The sequence below is a fragment of the Arachis hypogaea genome, chromosome 15 (assembly GCF_003086295.3).
Source record: "Arachis hypogaea cultivar Tifrunner chromosome 15, arahy.Tifrunner.gnm2.J5K5, whole genome shotgun sequence".
Classification (NCBI taxonomy): Eukaryota; Viridiplantae; Streptophyta; class Magnoliopsida; order Fabales; family Fabaceae; genus Arachis; species Arachis hypogaea.
The window spans coordinates 66,207,224-66,221,049 of record NC_092050.1 but is presented as its reverse complement, the minus strand read 5'-3'; positions in this window follow the sequence as shown (position 1 = coordinate 66,221,049).

Genomic DNA, 13,826 nt, shown 5'->3' with positions numbered 1-13,826 from the left:
CTTGAAGCAGATATCATTTACCCCATCTCAGATAGCGAATGGGTCAGTCCAGTACAAGTGGTGCCCAAGAAGTCTGGAATCAGAATAGTAAGAAATGAGCATGGAGAGCTTTTGACAACTAGAGTGCAGAATTCATTGAGAGTTTGCATTGACTATAGGCATCTCAACCAAGCCACTCGCAAGGATCATTACCCCTTGCCATTCATTGATCAGATGCTTGACCGCCTGTCAGGTAAATCCCACTATTGCTTTTTAGATGGTTATACAGGCTATTTTCAAATTCATATAGCTCTTGAAGATCAGAAAAAGACTACTTTTACATGTCCTTTTGGAACTTATGCTTATAAGAGAATGCCCTTTGGCTTATGTAATGCACCAGCTACTTTCCAAAGGTGCATGATGAGTCTTTTCTCTGACCTTATTGAGAACTGTATGGAGGTTTTTATGGATGATTTTAGCATTTATGGTGATTCATTTAGCCTTTTCTTAGATAGTTTATCTAGAGTATTAGATAGATGTGTTAGTACGAACCTTGTATTGAATTTTGAAAAATGTCACTTTATGGTAAAACAAGGGATTGTACTAGGACATGTTGTGTCTGATACTGGCATTTCTGTAGATCCAGCAAAGGTGGATGTTATTTCTAGTTTACCTTACCCCTCCTCTGTGAGGGAAGTCCCTTCGTTCCTTGGCCATGCAGGTTTTTACCGGAGATTCATTAAGGACTTCAGTAAGGTAGCACTACCCTTATCCAGATTACTGCAGAAAGATATTGAGTTCGAGTTCAGTGAGGATTGCAAACAAGAGTTTGATAAGCTGAAGACTGCCCTGACTCAAGCTCTAATTGTGAGGGGATTAGACTGGAGCCAGCCATTTGAAATCATGTGCGATGCTTCCAATCATGCAGTAGGAGCGGCGCTGGCTCAGTGTGAAAGTAAGGATCCTTTTGTAATTGCTTATGCGTCTAAGACTTTAGACGCTGCTCAGTCTAATTACACTACTACTGAGAAAGAGCTTCTTGCTATTGTTTTTTCTCTGGATAAATTCCGAGCCTATTTACTTGGTGCTAAAGTAGTAGTGTACTCGGACCACGCAGCTCTAAAGTATTTATTAGCTAAAAAGGAATCCAAACCAAGGCTTATACGTTGGATACTGCTACTACAAGAATTTGATTTAGAAATTAAGGATAGGAGTGGTAACCAGAATCTAGTGGCAGACCACTTGAGTCGCCTTGAGCACATTAGGGATGACTCCACTCCTATAGATGATAATTTACCATTTGATAACCTGCAAGCAGTATCTGAAATAGTCCCTTGGTATGCACCTGTAGCTAATTATCTAGTCAGCCGCACTTTTCCTCCAAACTTTACTAAGCATCAAAGAGACAAGGTGAAAAGCGAGTCCAAATATTATATATGGGATGACCCATATTTATGGAGATGTGGCGTTAACCAGGTAATTAGACGGTGTGTGCATCAATCAGAATTCCAGTCTATTTTAGAGGCCTGCCACTCATATGAGAGTGGAGAACATTTTGGCCTTCAAAGAACAGCTAGAAAAATTTTAGACTGTGGATTCTGGTGGCCTACTCTTTTTAAAGACGCTGCTGAATTTTGTAAATCTTGTTCCCCATGCCAAAGGTTTGGTAATATATCCAAGAGGGATGAGATGCCTCAACAGATTATGCTTGTCTGTGAAATTTTTGATATTTGGGGCATTGACTTCATGGATCCATTTCCAAATTCTAATGGTTATTTTTATATATTGTTAGCTGTAGATTACATTTCTAAATGGGTGGAAGCAATTCTTACCCGCACTGATGATGCTAACATTGTTGTTTCCTTTGTTAGAAACCATATCATTTGTCGCTTTGGATCACCACGAGCAATCGTGAGCGATCAAGGCACCCATTTTTGTAACAGGAGACTAACAGGATTACTAAAGAAGCATGGGATAATTCATAAAGTGGCAACAGCCTACTATCCCCAGACTAATGGGCAAGCTGAGGTGTCAAACAGGGAAATAAAGCGTGTATTGTAGAAGATAGTCAAACTTCATTGAAGAGACTGGAGCACTAGGCTACAAGATGCACTCTGGGCATACAGAACAGCATACAAGACACCCATTGGGATGAGTCCCTTCCGCTTAGTTTATGGAAAAGCCTGTCACCTCCCAATTGAGGTAGAACACAAAGCCTTTTGGGCAGTGAAGGAGTGCAACATGGGATTTGAGAAAGCCGGAGCTGAAAGGAAGTTGCAACTGCAAGAATTAGAAAGCCTTCACCTAGAAGCTTATGAGAACTCATGGCTGTACAAGGAAAAGATGAAGGCTGTGCATGATAAGCACATCAAGAGGAGAGAGTTCTAACCTGGGGACTTAGTCCTCCTTTACAAATCTAGACTGAGGCTCATGCCAGGCAAGTTGAGATCAAGATGGGAAGGTCTATATAGAGTAGAGATGGCCGAGCCATACGGAGTTTTCCACCTAAGTCATCCTTCAAGCTTTGAATTCATCAAAGTTAATGGACATTGATTAAAGCTATATCATGGTGAGAAGGCAATGAAAAACAAGGAGTTATAAATCTTCCTCTTGGAGGATCTATCCACAGCAGAAGACTAAGCTAGTGGAGCGTCCAACTTAAGGATGTTAAAGCAAAGTACTGGGTGGGAGACAACCCACCATGGTATGGTCGTTCCTTTCTTTCTTATTAGTTTTTTCTTTCAATAACTCTTCTCATTATTAGCACATATAGTTTGCATCTTCATTTGCATAATTGCATAAAAAAAAAAATGACGCGACAGCGTCACTGATGCGCCCGCGTCACTGATGCGCCCGCGTCACAGGTGAGTAAGAAAGAAAAGGAAATCGAATAGAAAGTCACGCGAGAGCGTGGATGGAGGCGTGCCTTTGGCACAATTTGACTCACACGACCGCGTCATCGACGCGTCCGCGTCATGAAGGAAAAATACCTCTCACGCGTTCGCGTCAAGCACGCGAACGTGTGCCCTAAAATCGACGTAAGAAAGGGTGCATGGCCGAAAGTTGTGATGGAGTGGGGCTGGAATGGCGCTAGACGCACAAGCCCTACCATGCGAACGCGTGCCCCACTCGTCCGCGTCGTCTGCCAATCTTGGCCATTCACGCGATCGCGTCCACCACGCGAACGCGTCACCCTGAAATTTGGCAACAATGAGTTTTGAACAGAGAGTTGTGCGAGCGCGAGGCTGCCCCCGCGCCAGTAGCACAGAACGAGTCATGCATCCGCGTGACCGAGGCGTCCGCGTCGATTCATATAAGTGCCATCCGTGCGAACGCGTACCCCACGCGTCCGCGTCGCTTGCGCCGCATTGTTTATCCAAATCTGCCAAAACATCTTATCTTTTTCTTCCCCAAATCCTACTTTTCTTTCCCTCCTTATTTTCTTCCCCTTTCTTCCTTCTTCCTTCTTTCTCACTTTCTACTTTCTCTCTCTCACCACCATTATCAAGGTTTCTTTTCTTCTTCCCTCCTTACTTTTCTATTCTTCTTATTGTTTTTATGTTTTGTTCTTCTTTTATTTTTTCTTTTTACTTTCATTATCCATGTTTTCTTTTTCTTTCTTTTTTTTAATTGGTGTTGGAAATTTATTTGGGTCATTATTATTTTTTATGATTTGCTTGTGAGTTGTTAAGGAATTGTTTGACAATTATATATAAATTTTTAAGGGTTGCTTGCATGTTTAATTTAATACTTTCAATAGCTTATTTACCATGCATGCTATGTGTTTGTGAAAACACCCGTATGGCATTGTGCACTATTTTTCGATATCTTTTATTCTACTACTCTAAATGCTTGCTTTTCACAAAACCCTTTTCATATTATATTAATTCCATATAATTTTTATTACAAACAGGTTATTAGTTTGAAAGACTTGGTAATCTAACTTGGACATTGAATGCTTGATCTATGCTACTCATGCCTTTGCCGGCATGCCAATAATCACCTTGCATTTATTTGTCATCTTATGCACTTGTTATATTTCCATTAATGATTTTCCACATGTAGTCATGACCATGTGTTAACATCATTCATCTTTAATGCGCATTGATTACCACCTTTTCCGCCCTCTTCCTTGCTCTAACCCTTGACATTTTAACATACTTTCTCTTTTCTTTCTTTTAGGATGGCCACCAAGAAAGGCAAGGAGAAAGCTACTGCCAAATCAACAGCAAGAAAAGGAACAAAAAGAGCATTAGTGGCAGAGCCATCTTCAACTGCAGTTAAACCCTCAACAAAAAGAATCAAGAGGATTATAAAGGTTGATGAAAAAGAGAAAGCCTTCCCAGCAAAGGACACTGCGCGATTTCCCAACCGCTACTGTGAGCAGATGTTCCCTATCCTGGAAGAAAGGAGTTACAACAACGAATACCTTCTTATTCTCCCGACCCGTATTGCTGAATTTGTTGAGCCGCGAATTGAGCGACGACAATGGGGTTTCCTACAGAGACAGCCACGGCAGGTTAATCTTTCCTGGGTAGTCGAGTTCTACTCTAATTTCCACCTGCCAACCCTGCAGTCTGTCTATGTCCGTCAGAAGCAAGTCCCCATTACAGAAGAGGCCATTCAATAAGCTCTAGATCTCCCCCCTACTCCAGAAGGACTGGACGCACTTCAAGAATCTTCACTCAAGCGCCAGACATACCAATTCGACTGGGACGCTGTTCTCAGAGTTATCGCACAACCTGGTAGCAAATGGATCTACGGATACCATCGTTCCCGACCTAAGGGAATATCGGCTTCTGCACTTACCTTGGAGGCTCGCGTATGGGCACAGATCATGTCCCATTATGTCTTTCTGAGCACTCACGAGTCCTCCTTCACTGCAGACATGGCCGTTCTACTATAGTGCATCCTTACAGACCAGCCTCTAAACCTACCAAGACACATCCGAAATGCCATGGGGCACGTACAAATTGCGGGCAACTTACCTTTCCCGCCTTGGTCTCAGATCTTGTCTTAGCAGCCGGAGTCTCCTACAGAGCTGGGGACACCAAAGCCATGCTCCCACGGGATGATCAATACGTCCCTAACGGGAAATATATCAGACCTCCAGCAGCCACTACAAGCCAACCTACTGAACCGGCTGAAGACATTCCTCCTTCAAGACCACAAGCACCTACAACAAACCAACTGCTCCATCAGATACTTGAGAGGTTGGATCGGCAGGAACACAAAGCAAAGCTAAGAGAGCGCCGTAACAAGTGCCGATTCACATACCCCAAGGAGCTACTTATGGGAAAATACAAAGACCCAGACACCCCAGACTCCACTTTATTTACCAGCATAGGGAGCCATGATGGTCCCGACTGTGGATATACTGCTACCAGCCCACCTTTGTTCCTGGCAGATGGCACCGAGGACGGTGTAAAGCCTTAAGTGTGGGAGGTCGGTCAGTACCTGACTTCCGGAGGTAATTTCTCTTCCTTAACACCAATAAAGAAGGGATATTTAGTTAGTTTTTCTTTTGTAGAATTGCATAGTAATAGGCTAGTTGCATGCATGTTCTACTTGATTGAAAAGATAATAAGTTTCTATCAAGTCCCTATTTTTTCTAGAACAAAATTCCACTAATTTTAATCAAAATTTTTATGTTAAATTTGCTTGAATTTATATTTGGAACATAGTTTGAAAAGCTAAGAACACACAACCCGTAAGATTTGAGCTTAGTTAAATGGTTACATTATTTAACCATAAATATTTTATTCTTGTGTGTTTACTTCTCTATGATTGTAATCTATATTTTGTTTCATCCTATATGTCCAATGTTTAATATATTTATATGCTTGCATATGATTGAGGCCATTATTTGTTTAGCTCACTTATCCAAATTAAGCTACCCCTTAAGTTACCTTTGTTAGCCACTTTGAGCCTTTAAATCCCATTTGTTCTGTATTTTACCACATTACTAACCTAAAGCGGAAAAACAATTACATATCCCAATTGAATCTTTGGTTAGCTTAAGATAGAATTGTGTGTTAATTGAGTATGGAAAGATTGTGGGAACAAAAGATAACAAGGGAATGTGTCATGATAATATAATGGGAATTTGGGTACCTACTCATGTGAGACTATAAAAATTAGAAATCCATGTGCATTGATAAGCTATGTTTAATTTTTATTTTTAAAAAAAAAATCCAAAAATCCAAAAATATTCATAAATAAAATAAGAGGGCAAAATTACCCCAATACTAGTTTAAAATTCAAGGATCAATGCATATATGATAAAATTAAAATTAAAGTTGATACATCAGTATGGAATGTGAATGGAAAATTTTGGGTAGCTAGGTATGAAATTTAAAGTTATATAGAATATACATACATGATCAAGTGAAAGCTTAGGTTAATTAAAGATTCAATCTATAAGCTCACTTAGCCATATATGTACCCTTACCCTTACCTTGGCCCCATTACAACCTTGAAAAGACTTCATGGTGTTTGCATTGGTACATTAAATGTTGTTGATTGGTTAGGTGAAGAACAAAAATTAGAAAGCATGATTAGAGAAGGGTAGAATGATTACCCTATACACTAGAGAGATTAGAGTGTACATACATCATCAGTGAGGGTTCAATGCTTAAATTCTATGTTCCCTGCTTTCGTGAGCCACCTTCTTGCATTTTTATCTGTTCTTACTGTATAAGAATTGAATTAGTGGAATTTAATTTGTGATTGTCTTGAAGAGCTTATTTACTTTTAACCAAGTGGACAAGAATCATATAGTTGCATTCATATGTATAGGTTGCATTGCATTGCATGAGTTTTACATGTTCCTACTCATTTATTTTATCTCCTTCAACTAAGCATGAGGACATGCTAATGTTTAAGTGTGGGGAGGTTGATAAACCATTATTTTATGGTTTATATTGTGTTTAATTGTGTGGTTTTATCAAATCTTTACCCACTTATTCATATGATTAGCATGTATTTACAATTCCTTCCCAAAATTACTCCATGGTTGAAAACTTGCTTCCTAGAGACTTTTAATTATGTATTTTAATTCTCCTTTATTCTATTCGATGCTGTGATCTGTGTGTTAAGTGTTTCAGACTTTATAGGGCATGAATGACTTGGAAATTGGAGAGGAGGCTTGCAAAAATGGAAGGAACACAAGAAATTAAGGAGATGACCAGCGAGAAGCGACGCAGACGTATGGCTCACGCGACCGCGCGAAATGGAGAAATCGTAGTGACGCGCTCGCGTGCCTAACGCGAACGCATGGATTGAAAACTGTACGAGTGACGCGAATGCGTAGACGACGTGCACGCGTGGCAAGGCAAAACGCTGGATGACGCGAACGCGTGGATGACGCGATCGCGTGACGTGCGTGATCTGCAGAATTTGCAGAATTCGCTGGGGGAGATTTTGGGCCATGTTTTCACCCAGTTTTTGGCCTAGAAAAGCAGATTAGAGCCAGGGAACATGCAGAGACCAGAGGGAGACATTCATTCGGCATAATTTTAGTTTTTAGATCTGACTTTACTCCTCCTCTAGGTTTTTTCTCTACACATTCATAGTTCTTAGGATTTTGTTTTCATTGCTTTTTGGATTGGGATATTAAGAAGAGTTATTACCTCCGCCAAGACTTCATCATTCTAGTTTGTTTTCCTTACTTGTCACTTACTCTTTTATATCCTTAATTTGTTCAGAGTTACTATTGGATTATTTTTAGCATTTAATAATACAAGAACTATTTTTATTTTTAATTGGTCTTTTTGATTATTATTTATCATGTCCTCCTTTATTTATCTTTCTTATTTTGTGAAGTTTACATTCATAATGAGCGAGTAGTTCCATAACTTGATTGGGAGTTGATTGAAAGGAGAACCTTGAGTTGGAATGCTCAAGAGTAAAATTGTAATTGGGTTTATTGTTGGATCGCCCTCTAGTCACTGACACTAATCCTTCCCAAGGGAGAGGATTAGAACTTGTGAATAGAAATAGACTTCCAACTTGCTTGACTTTCCTCTACCTAGTAAGGGATAACTGAGCAGAACAACCTTCAATTATCAATTAATCTTGGGAGAACTCCAACAGGGATAGGACTTCTGACTAATCTACTCTCGGTCAAGATTTCTATTTAAATTACATAAATTCTCTGATTTAATTTCCTGTTTATCAACTTCAAAACCATTTTGGAAAACATCTTATTAATAGAACATCACATCTTTCTGCAACTCGTTGGGAGACAACTTGGGATTCATACTCCCAGTATTTCAATTCTAATTTTGTAACAACCCTTCTAAATTGATAAGCGGATTTTTGTTGGTTAAGAACTGTACTTGCAACGTATCTCTTATATTAACTTCTTAATCCGCTAATTTCCGTCACGTCAGGGGCTGCTTCTCCAACACCTCTACAAAAGAGATATTTACTTGTAGCTTCCTAAGAACTGCCAAGAATGGAGTAAGTTGCTTATCCTCAGGCTCCTCTTGCACGTCCAAAGAGGGTTGTGCTTCAGGCTCCTCCTTCTTCATAGGGACGTGTATGGAGATACTCTTAGTCATTTCCTGAGCCTTGATCTCCTTAAATTCCTTAGTAGCTGGCTCCTCCTTGGGTTCAGCCTCTGCTTCCATAGTGAGGGCCTTGCACTCTTCCTTTGGGTTTACTTCAGTGTTGCTAGGAAGAGTGTTGGAGGGAGTCTCGGGTATCCTCTTGCTCAGCTGACGTACTTCTATCTCCAGATTCCGAATGGAGGATCTAGTTTCTGCCATGAAATTGTGAGTGATCTTGGAGAGGTTAGAGACTATAGTAGCCAGGTCAGAGAGGCTCTGTGCGGGAGTCTCTATCTGTTGCTGAGAGGGTTGAAACGGTCTATTGTTGAACCGGTTCTGGTTTATTTCACCCTGATTGGTATTGAAGCCTTTTTGAGGCCTCTGCTGGTCTCTCGACCCAAATTTAGGGTGGTTACTCCATCCCTGATTGAAAGTATTCAAATAGGGATTGTTATTAGAGTTCCTGGAGGTGTTTCCCATGTAGTTCATCTCCTCCATGGTGATCCATGCAGTATCACCAGCATCCACCTCATACACTGCCTTTGTAGAATAAGCAGTTGAGCTCTGTGTCCGACTCAAGTGCTGAGAAATCATATTGATCTACTGGGACATGAGCTTATTCTGAGCCAAAATGGCATCCAGAGTGTCCACTTCCATGACTCCTCTCTTTTGAGATGCCCCATTGTTCACAGGGTTCCTCTTAGAAGTGTACATGTATTGGTTGTTGGCAACCATGTCAATGTGCTTCTGTGCCTCTTCAGGCGTCTTCTTCATGTGGAGTGAGCCACCCACAGAGTGGTCCAATGACATCTTGGACATCTCAAAGAGGCCATTATAGAATATCTCTAACATGGTCCACTCCAAGATCATGTCAGGAGGGCACCTTCTGATCAACTGCTTGTACCTCTCCCAAGCTTCATAGAGGGACTCTCCTTCTTTTTTTCTGAAAGTCTGGACTTCCAACCTAAGCTTACTCAGCTTTTGAAGTGGAAAGAACTTGGTCAAAAATCCATTGACCACCTTTTTCCAAGTGTCCAGGCTCTCCTTAGACTGAGAATCCAACTATAGCCTTGCTATGTCCCTTACAGCAAAGGGGAAGAGCATGAGCTTGTAAACCTCGAGATTTATTCTATTAGTCTTAACAGTATAACAGATCTGCTGAAAATCAGAGATGAATTTATTGGGGTCCTTCTACGAGAGTCCATGAAACTGGAAATTTTGTTGTACTAGAGTGACCAATTGAGACTTAAGCTCAAAGTTGGTTGCACCTATGGCAGGAATGGAGATGCTGGGCCCATAGAAATCAGATGTGGGTGTAGTATAAGATCCAAGGACCTTTCTTGCGTCTCCTTCAGCATCTAGATTGGCTTCCATAGTTGTATCTTCAGCTTTTTGTTCAAGAGCTTCTGTGAGAATCCCTCTAGTTCTGCTGGCCTGAGCTTGTTGCAGATGCCTCCTTAAGAATCTCTCAGGTTCAGGATCAGGATCAAGAAGAGCTTCTCTATCCCTATTCCTACTCATAAACAAGTTTCTGACTGATAAAGGTGAAATGGCAAATTCGCGAGGAGGTCGAGCCATCGCCATTACTTGCCATAACACTGCTCTTAGTTTTCGTAGCAAAGACAAATAATTGAATAGAAAAAAGTCCCAAGACCAGAGCCATGTGGGAAGCTTGAAAAGTTCCAAATGGGGGACACCATTGAGAAGTTCACCATGATTAGCAGAGATCTCGACTTCTCGATAAAGATGGAACTGTAAAGGTTTTTAAATTTAAATTCCGACCTCTTTTCCTGGGATTCTTTGAATATGCCAAGGATATATATCCTTCTTATATATCCCACCAGTTCGCCATTGATCCAAGCGTCAAGCTAGTCGATGTGTGAGCATCTTATACCCATTTTCTGTTTATTTTCTAGTTAAATTTAGTTAAAATTTAATAAGTTTAATTATATTTTAGTATTAAAATACTCTTTGGATGCTACTTGGAGTTGTTTTGGTTTTTTTATGATTTCAGCTGAACTTCAGATCAATTTGGCCGAGTTTTGTGCAAGAAAGAGAAGAATTAGAGCTACCCCTTTTGGGCGCTAAACGCCAGCTTGGCATTTAGTGCCAACAACACAGCACGCTTCTGCCCCCTTGGGGTATCAGGCAATCTAGATCCACCTTCACTATTGGAGCATACTTAGTTGGATTTAGCTTTTAATTGTTATCTTATCTTTTATTTTTGTAATTTTTATTTACAAACAAAATCTTTTAGGTTTAAGATTTATTATTTTATTCTATTTTCAAACTAAATTAGGTTCAATATAAAAGGGCAATGATTCACCCTTTAGGAAAATCTTCTCACTTCCACACGGTTCACTTTTCGAAACCTTTGTTTTATCTGTAAGTCATGAGCCACTAAACCTCCTTTGTTAAGGTTAGGAGCTCTGTTTATTTCTATCGATTAAGATTATTGCTTTCCTATTTTAATTAATATATTGATTCAGTTTCAAGAATTACTTTCGTTCTTCATCTTATGAATCTGGGTAGAACGACAGTGGTGCGCGAAATTGAACTCGCACAACTTCATCGGCAAGTGCACCGGGTCATCCAAGTAATACCTCAAGTGAGTGAGGGTCGATCCCACGAGGATCGTTGGATTGAGCAAGTAATGGTTATCCTGCAGATCTTAGTCAGGTGAAAAGAAAGATAGTAGTTGTTGTTGTAGGTGCATAAAACAAAATAATAAAGAAAGCAATAAAGAATTAACGTAAAAATAATAATGAGAAATCAGTTAAGGCTTTGGAGATGCTTTATTTTTCCAGATTAATACTTCTTACAAACAACTTTAACAATGAATGATTTATTCTATGGCAAAGCTATAAGTGATTAACTCATGTCCTCTCAGCAAGTTAATCTCCTCTAATCCATATCAAACGCCATTGTCAGTGTTCATTCAATATGAACGAAGTTGAAGCTCATGCAATTCATTCTCCTTTTTTATCCTACTCAAAATGCCGCAGACAAGGTCTGATCTTCTGGATCGAAGAATGAAGCTCAATATTCTAGCCTTAGTGCCACAGAAACCTTATTACCCATAACTAACGAGATTATATGTCACATATCTCAATTAGCCAAGATAAATTATTGGTTCAGGTGATGTATTCTCAAGCTTTAACTCAATACTATCCAAGTCAGGACTCACAAGAACTCATGTAGAATAAGGGGTCATACTTCCATTCCACCCCAGATTTATTTGATGAAGAATGATAATACATCATAGGATAGAATCAAATATATATTAAAGGAGAAAAGTAATAATATTAATCCATAGGACAAGCAGAGCTCCTAACCTTAACCTAGGAGGTTTAGTTGCTCAAAATTTATAGAGAAAACTTAGATGTCTGATAAAGTTCCTATATGATTATTGGTCTAAGTGATCTCCTCTTTAAATAGGAGATGCTAACCTATGACAATCACCCTTGTTCTATGATAAACTCCAATTTTGTGGTTTATCTTGTGCTAAATTTAGGGAAATTTATCAACTTATCTCACCTTAATTCAATGAAATAGCATGGTTTTGTGAATTTCTCCTAACTTGTGCTTAAGAGTGAAAACATGTTTTTTATGCTTTAAAATTGCTAAATTTAATTCACTTTAATTCCATTAGATGCCTTGATATGTTTGTTAAGTAATCTTATGTTTAGAAGGCAAGGATTGAATTGAAGAAATAAAGAAAAAGAATGCAAAAATGGAGAATTCATGAAGAAATGAGATTTTGGTAATCTGCCAGTGACGCGTGTACGTTGCCCACGCGTGCGCGTGGGAAGGAAATCTGCCAACGACGCGTGTACGTGGCCCATGCGTACGCGTGATAAAGAAAGTTGCCAGTGATGCGTACACGTGACCCATGCGTACGCATGACAAGCGGCACTGACCTCATTAAAGGCAATACGCTGAAGGCGATTTCTGAGCTTAAGGACCAAATCCAACTCATTTTTGATGCGTTTGATCCCAAGAATTGCAAGGGAATGGAGGGGGAGTAGTCATAGTTTAGTTTTCATCATATTTTAGGTTAGAATTCTAGAGAGAGAAGCTCTCCTTTCTCTCTAGAATTTACAATTTAGGGTAGTTTATGTCAAATTTTCTTAGATCCAACTTTTAATTCCTATTTTAGTTCAACTCTCTTTATATTTTATTGTTCTATTGTCTTAATTTTCTTAATTTTTCTTGTTAATTTCTTTATGTTGCTGTTTTTATTTTCTTTCAATGCAATTTTATGTTCCTATGTCTTTTTTATGTTTATCTTAATTGCTATCGTTGATTTTTTACTTATGTTAGTTATAGCTTTAATTAATTCTTATGTTTTGTGATGTTTACTTTTATTGCACTCTAGGTATTTGATAAAAAGTTTCCACTAGTATTAGAGTAGTTTTCTACATTCTTGGCCTAGCCTAAGAGAATTTAGTGATCTTGAATCATTGGGTCTAATTGAATTGGTGATTTGAAAACCCTTAGTGGTCAATTTGATACCCATTAACACTAGCCTACTACTAAGTCAACTAGTAGCTAGGTTGGGACTTATAGGTTGATATTGATCAAGCCTATTTGACTTAATTCAAGCATAGAATTGGACTTTATGGGTTTGTCCCTCATAATTGTCAATATATAGTTTGTAAACAAGGATGGTGATCTCAATTTCCATGCCTTAGCCAAGAGTTCTTTTCCTTTCCTTTATTAGTTACTTGCCATTTACTTTCTTGTTTTTTACTTTTCTTGTCAATCATCAAATCAAACCCCCCTTCTTCATAGTCAATAATTGAACACTTCATTGCAATTCCTTGTGAGACGACCCGAGGTTTAAATACTCTCGGTTTATTTTTATTGTAGTTTGTACTTGTGACAACCATTTTTAAACTTTGATGTGAGGATTATTAGTTGGCTTGGAGCTATGCTTACAACGAAGAAGTTCTTTTTCTATTGAGAAATTCTAGACCGACGGTAATACTCTTTCAAGTTTTTGGCAACGTTGCCGGGGAATTGCAATGGTGTTACATTATTGGCTATTGTGAATATGTTTGCCTGTTGCTTTTTTTTTAGTTTTTGTTAGGTTTAGGATTTTGTTGCTTATTTGTTAGCTTTTGTTTCTATTTTCCACTATGAATTCTTACCCTTTTGGGTATGAGTGTGGTTACAACTATGTTGTAGGAGATGGAAACTACAATGAGAACATGCATCAAGGATGGAACAATGTTGTAGTTCACATTGGCTACGGCAAAGGTGTACTCCTCTTGAATTTGGTGACATTGATCG